Raw genomic sequence first — 6,723 nt, 5'->3', positions numbered from 1 at the left:
TGGATAATTTGCTGTGGTTAACACGGACAGATGACTGAGCTCAGACGTGCACATTATCACCAAAATTCAGTTTGGACTAACAAATTGGCCTGAGCAGCATGTTTTGATTTGTGTCCCAGGTGGGATTGAGCACAGTATGTACACATGTGAACTCCCCGTGTCCTCAAAGCCAAGCCCCCAGCTGTGGAAGGCTTTGGGGTCGTGTTTTTGAACCCTACTCCCGTGCTGTGTCTGCAGCTCCACCCTGCTTCAGCTTACGCTGGGCGATTTATGTTCAGTCACTTTTATTTTTTTTTATGTTCCTGCACCAAAGCCATGAATAAAATTCACCTCACATTCACGACACTTGGTGACTTGAGCCGTTCTTATTCTGACATATTTCTCATAGAAGGACCTTGAATCCATGTGTAGAATTTCTGCGGTGATAACTGAGTGAGAGATTTAGAAAGATCTCAGGGTTTTGTGTCCTCGGGTTTGGCACCGAGGTGTTCATCGCTCTGACTGGATCTTTATCGCCGTCTAATCTCTGCAATTTAGGCTTTTGGCCAGTAGAATCAAAGCCTTTCAGTTTTTGAATGAGAAAGTAATTTATTCTTGGCTCAGGTTTATGCACTGAATCATTTCATGGGGCTGTCTTGAAGAAAGGTACCTGTGTGGGTAATGACCTGGAGCAGGATTTAAATTATGGGGTCACATTTAAAAGTGCCACCCTGAAGAGTAATAGAAGAGCACTTGAACAGTGCAGACCTCTGAACGCCTGAAACGCACCACATCTGACATTCTTGACTGCTGTGTTTATGTGCGTATGCATATTTATTTTAGGTTTTTTTTTTTTTGGGGGGGGGGGGGGTGCTTTTTTGGGGATGTGTGCATGTTTCTTTTATTTCTTTTACTGTCTCTTTTGTTCCGGTGTCACGGACCAAACGGTCCCCCCTAATGACATGGTAACACCTCATTTCTGCTTCAAACTGCTTCTAGTCATCATCTATCTCAGTGACAGATATCTGAAGACTTTGTACAACAATCATTTCCACATAAATTCAGCATTATTTCATCATAAAAGGCGGCGGAAGCAATCAACGCTATGGCTAAACGAGCTGCTAGCTGTTGCGTTCACTGAGCATCAGTTGTTTCAAAGCGTCACAGAATTTCGTCGTTTCTTATTAAAACTGCCTCGTTTCTGCTTAAAACTGACTTTAGAATGATTTAAGAGGTTTTAACTTTATCACCTGATGGTTAATAATCTCATTAATCCATTTGATTGCTTTGGGTGAAGAGACTCTGTCTCAAATGTGCTGCTGTGGTCCAAAATGCTGCATGCGCAGAAGCAAAAGGTGGACTGACTTTTAGGGGCGGACTGTTCGGTCTGTGACACCAGCCTTCAGCTCACAGTAACTCCCTGAAAGCACAAGCAAGTCCTCTTCCATGTATTATAAAACATAAACTTAAACATATAAATGTATAAATACATACAGACTCACCATCAGCTTTTCCTTTGTTCAGTCTTTTTTAAAATCCAGATCCTGTGGGTCACAGAGTTACGCAACTTTAGCTGAGGAGCATTCAGAACAGTGAAGAGCAGAAAGTGACTTCTTGTAACAGACAGCAGTTGTGTGATTTGCTGAAATGTGTTTTTTTTTTGTTTTTTTTCTGTCCAAAATTGTAATTCTAATATTTAATTAGAAATCACTGACATGAAAACTATAAAGTGTGTTAATTATTTAATGGTGCCGGTATTATATCAAAATAACTCTATACAGATCATTTAGCTGTTTGTGAAAAATAAGTACTGGATCTGTTCACTAGAGGAACACGGCAGCAGTGACATGAGAGGTGTGTTGAGATACTTTCCTCATGCAGCTGGTGTGCAAGGTGCAGTTTAACACGGCCACCAAAATGAGAACTGATATGTGACGCAGCTACACGTGCAGTGTGTTTCAGCCAAAAGGTCCAACACCACCAAGCCGTGACCCTGCCTGCTGACTTTTGGCTCTGATCATGGGCTCAGAAGAATCAGAATCAAAGATCCCAAATCAAAAGTGAAACTGAGAATCAAAGAAATCTGGATCAAAGTCAAGAGATTAAAGGCAAGGTCCACCCCTTGATCTGGATCTGCATCAAAAGTTAATTAACTCTTTCTCCTGAAAAAAACAAACAAAACTTAACCTCCTCATTGGGGGTAAAACATGTGTAAATGCAACACATTGCCATGTTGTAATCAAAAACCAGATGTCATCCTCTGTGGGTGTTTTACTGTGACATCATAAAATTAACATTATGCATGAAAAGCTGCACAGTCAGGTCCATTAAGTAGTTGGACAGCGAAAGATTTTTTTTTTTTTTTTGTGGTGACCAGCACAGGTCTTGCTGGCCACCAGACATCAACTTTGAAAATGACACCCCCACCAAAAACAACAAAAAACCCATAGACAAACCAAAGCTAACAAACCAACTAATTTTACGCAACGTTACATCAACTACACCTGCTCCCAATGGGCCTCATGTATCAACGTTGCGTACGGCGATATTTGAGCTTATATGGGGTGTACGCCAAAACGGCTGCACTACTTGGCATTTCTCAATATGGTCGTTGGCGTACGCTGCGCTGAAAATATACACCAGGTCGAGAGGTGGCATAAATTATACACCAAAATGAACCAGCGCTGGAATCTACATAAAAATGAAAATTATCAACATGATAAACAGTGCCATCATACAAATCAATGCATATGTTACATAAATAACACTTTCTTGATTATACTACATAATAATTAATACAAATCCCGCTTTTGCGGGATTGTTGGGCTCGAGCACGATCCTTGGCCACAGAGCTGACCGCAAAGGAAGCGCTGCTCACCTTTTTCTCCAGACTTCGAGCCTGGAGCCAGAGCAGCGCTGAGCTTAACTTTATGTGGTGTGATCGTTTTAGACAATAGAATTGATAATTACAACTGTAGTGTTGTCATTCCCTTCGCCCGTGCTGCAATCAGGTTTTGTCTTCTCCATTCGTTTGTTACAATAAAATAAAAGAAATAAAATTTAAAACTAAAGAAATCTGAAAAATTAGGCTTGTCTTATTAATTGAGCGAGCAAATATCCACATGTCAAGAATTATTGACATGTGAAAAGAGAATACAGTGATCCCTCACTATAACGCGGTTCACCTTCCGTGGCCTCGCAGTTTCGCGGATTTGTTTAGCCCAATTTTGCATGCTTTTTTTTTACAGTGCATTGTGGTCTGCTTGTCTGTTTATAAGAATCTTCTCGCCCGGAAGAAAAAAGAGCACCAACTACTACCCATAACTGTTCTTCACTCGGAAAAAGACACCTGCAGCGAGGTGTGACTCAGTGGAAAAAGGCGCGGCATCAGGACGAAGAGGCGCGATCAGAGGAACTGTGAAATACTGGTCAGTCACTATTAATAATTTCTTATGTGTCCAACCTCGTATGTTGATCGTTAAAATTAAATTTGTTAGTTCTAAAAGCCATCATAATTATTTATAGGAAAATGTTCTATTTTTATTTCTCAAACAAATGTTTGGGCCTGAAAACAGCTTGGTCTTATTTTTCTACTAAGGTTTGAACCTTGAGAGTGTTTACAACACACGAGAAGTGAGAAAATGTTCATGCCTGATTGAGTAATGTGTAGTGAGGGGTTTTACAGCTTTAAAATGTATATAATAATTATACTTATAATTATACTATATTATAATAATAATACTTCGCGGATTTTGCTTATCGCGGGCTTATCGCGGGCTATTTTTAGAACGTAACTCCCGCGATAAACGAGGGACCACTAACACTTTTTTGATTATACTACAAAACAATTAATACGACGGCCGCTTTGACGCTTTATTGGCACGCGTCGTGATTGGTGGAATTCTTCCATGTCGTAAAATGAGGGTGTGTCTGAAGCGGAGTCTGAATATTTATGGGGGTGTTTATTATAATTATGATTTTCACCCGCCGCATTTATCAAGGTCACGTCAGGCGTATGCTGGAAATGGGCAGGTGCACACTGCTTGATACATGTCACGGCAACTTTGGTGTACTTCAAATTTACACCGTAAATTTACGCCACAAGTGCGCAACGTTGATACATGAGGCCCAATATATGTATGATAAAGACAGTGTAGTCAACTTGGTGAATTTCTCGCTAAATCTGGTGACTTTCCAAACCCTCTTGACGACTTATTTTCTCAAAAGCGACTAGCGACAAATCTAGCGACTTTTCCTGGCGTCACTGGAGACTTTTCCGGTGTTTGGCGTCTCAGATCTAGTCTCCGTTCTCACCGAGCGGCAGCGGGTGGGGTCTCTCCACCTCTGCTGCTGCTGCAAAGCCACAGAGCCTGATTGCAAAGCACTGAGCGGAGGGACAGCTACAATCCTCCGCATTCAAACACGCATGCGCGATGCCTCCGCGGCTGTTCCTGCATTGAATGACAAACCTGACTCTGACTCGCTCAGCCTGCTCGCCTCGTTTGCTGCGCTCTGACGAAATAGTCTCCAGACTTTGAGGATCCCTGGCTTTGAGAAGTTATGTTATTTTGAGAAGTGATAGCCAATTTTAATGGCAAAATAAACAAACAAGCCAACAATCAAGTTTATTTTAGTTAAAATATTATTATGATTAAGTGTTTTTTTACTCACTTTTTTGTCTGTCACAACCACAGATTTCACAACTTTTTTTTTCAACAAATTAACAGTAAAACAGCAAACGAACAATTCAATTTCAATTTATTTTCATTTATATAGCGCCAAATCACAACAGAGTTGCCTCAAGGCGCTTCACACAGGTAAGGTCTAACCTTACTAACCCCAACATTATTTAACATTAATTCTCTTCAAAAAATTCCTTATAGAGTGTGACAGTTTTAGGACATTTGGGAGAGTCTATAAGCTTAATACTGCTTATATATTCAAATTCAGCCAGAAGTCTGTGTAAATTCCTTTTCAATACTTTACATTTATGAATATGGAATTTACCAAACAATATCAAAATGTTGATAATGTATTCAATGATCTGTCCCACAATGTTTTTTCCTACAGTATCTCTGACATCATATTATGCAAATAATATGCAAAATAGACAATGATGTAATTTAGTGACTTCTGGTGAGTTAGGACAGCTAATTTCTTACTGAGGAGTTGGCAACACTGCATAAGGGTATGTTCTGAAACAATCCCAGACATGTGCAGTAGGTGGCAGAGCGGTACATGGTGTATTCAATAAGCAAAGCAAACTTTCTATTAAGATTTCGACATCAGTACACATCTGAATGACATTCATTAGTTGAATGTGGTTCCAGTCTATCGAACAACTATTTCAGAAAACAATTTGGTTTTGAAAGTCTCTAAATCAACCCCTGGGGATTCAGTGGTTGAATGGTTAAATGAAAGCACATATGATGCAAAAAATATACTTCCGGGTCAGCCTCATCGCCCATTCACTCATCTATCCCCATCAGAAACATGGCACTTTCTCTGAGTGTTTGGGCAAATTACATGGCAAACAAAGTGAAAATGCAAAGAAAAAGTGAAGATGCGGTGGAAAGCAGACGTGTTGCAGTTCCGGAACTCAAACATGTCGAGGCGGTTGTGCAGGTGAGAGTGAGGTGGGATGGATTATCTCAGCAAAGGAGAAGTGCTCACTATCACAGATTTAGACTGGTTTGTGAACAATATTTGAGGGAAATGGTGATATTGTGTATGTGGAAAAAGTTTTAGATCTTTGAGTTCATCTCATACAAAATGGGAGCAAAACCAAAAGTGTTGCGTTTATATTTTTGTTGAGTGTACATTGAATGTCAATTTTGAGGCTGTTCTGTTATTCATTCATACATTTAAGATTATTCACGTTCTGAGTTCATAAAAAAATGTTCTGTAAATACACTCAACAAAAATATAAACGCAACACTTTTGGTTTTGCTCCCATTTTGTGTGAGATGAACTCAAAGATCTAAAACTTTTTCCACATACACAATATCACCATTTCCCTCAAATATTGTTCACAAACCAGTCTAAATCTGTGATAGTGAGCACTTCTCCTTTGCTGAGATAATCCATCCCACCTCACAGGTGTGCCATATCAAGATGCTGATTAGACACCATGATTAGTGCACAGGTGTGCCTTAGACTGTCCACAATAAAAGGCCACTCTGAAAGGTGCAGTTTTGTTATATTGGGGGGGATACCAGTCAGTATCTGGTGTGACCACCATTTGCCTCATGCAGTGCAACACATCTCCTTCGCATAGAGTTAATCAGGTTGTCAACTCTGGCCTGTGGAATGTTGGTCCACTCCTCTTCAATGGCTGTGCGAAGTTGCTGGATATTGGCAGGAACTGGTACACGCTGTTGTATACGCCGGTGCAGAGCATCCCAAACATGCTCAATGGGTGACATGTCCGGTGAGTATGCCAGCCATGCAAGAACTGGGACATTTTCAGCTTCCAAGAATTGTGTACAGATCCTTGCAACATGGGGCCGTGCATTATCCTGCTGCAACATGAGGTGATGTTCTTGGATGTATGGCACAACAATGGGCCTCAGGATCTCGTCACAGTATCTCTGTGCATTCAAAATGCCATCAATAAAATGCACCTGTGTTCTTCGTCCATAACAGATGCCTGCCCATACCATAACCCCACCGCCACCATGGGCCACTCGATCCACGACATTGACATCAGAAAACCGCTCACCCACACGACGCCACACACGCTGT

Source organism: Thalassophryne amazonica, chromosome 11 (genome assembly GCF_902500255.1).
Source record: "Thalassophryne amazonica chromosome 11, fThaAma1.1, whole genome shotgun sequence".
Lineage (NCBI taxonomy): Eukaryota > Metazoa > Chordata > Actinopteri > Batrachoidiformes > Batrachoididae > Thalassophryne > Thalassophryne amazonica.
This window is presented reverse-complemented; position numbering follows the sequence as displayed.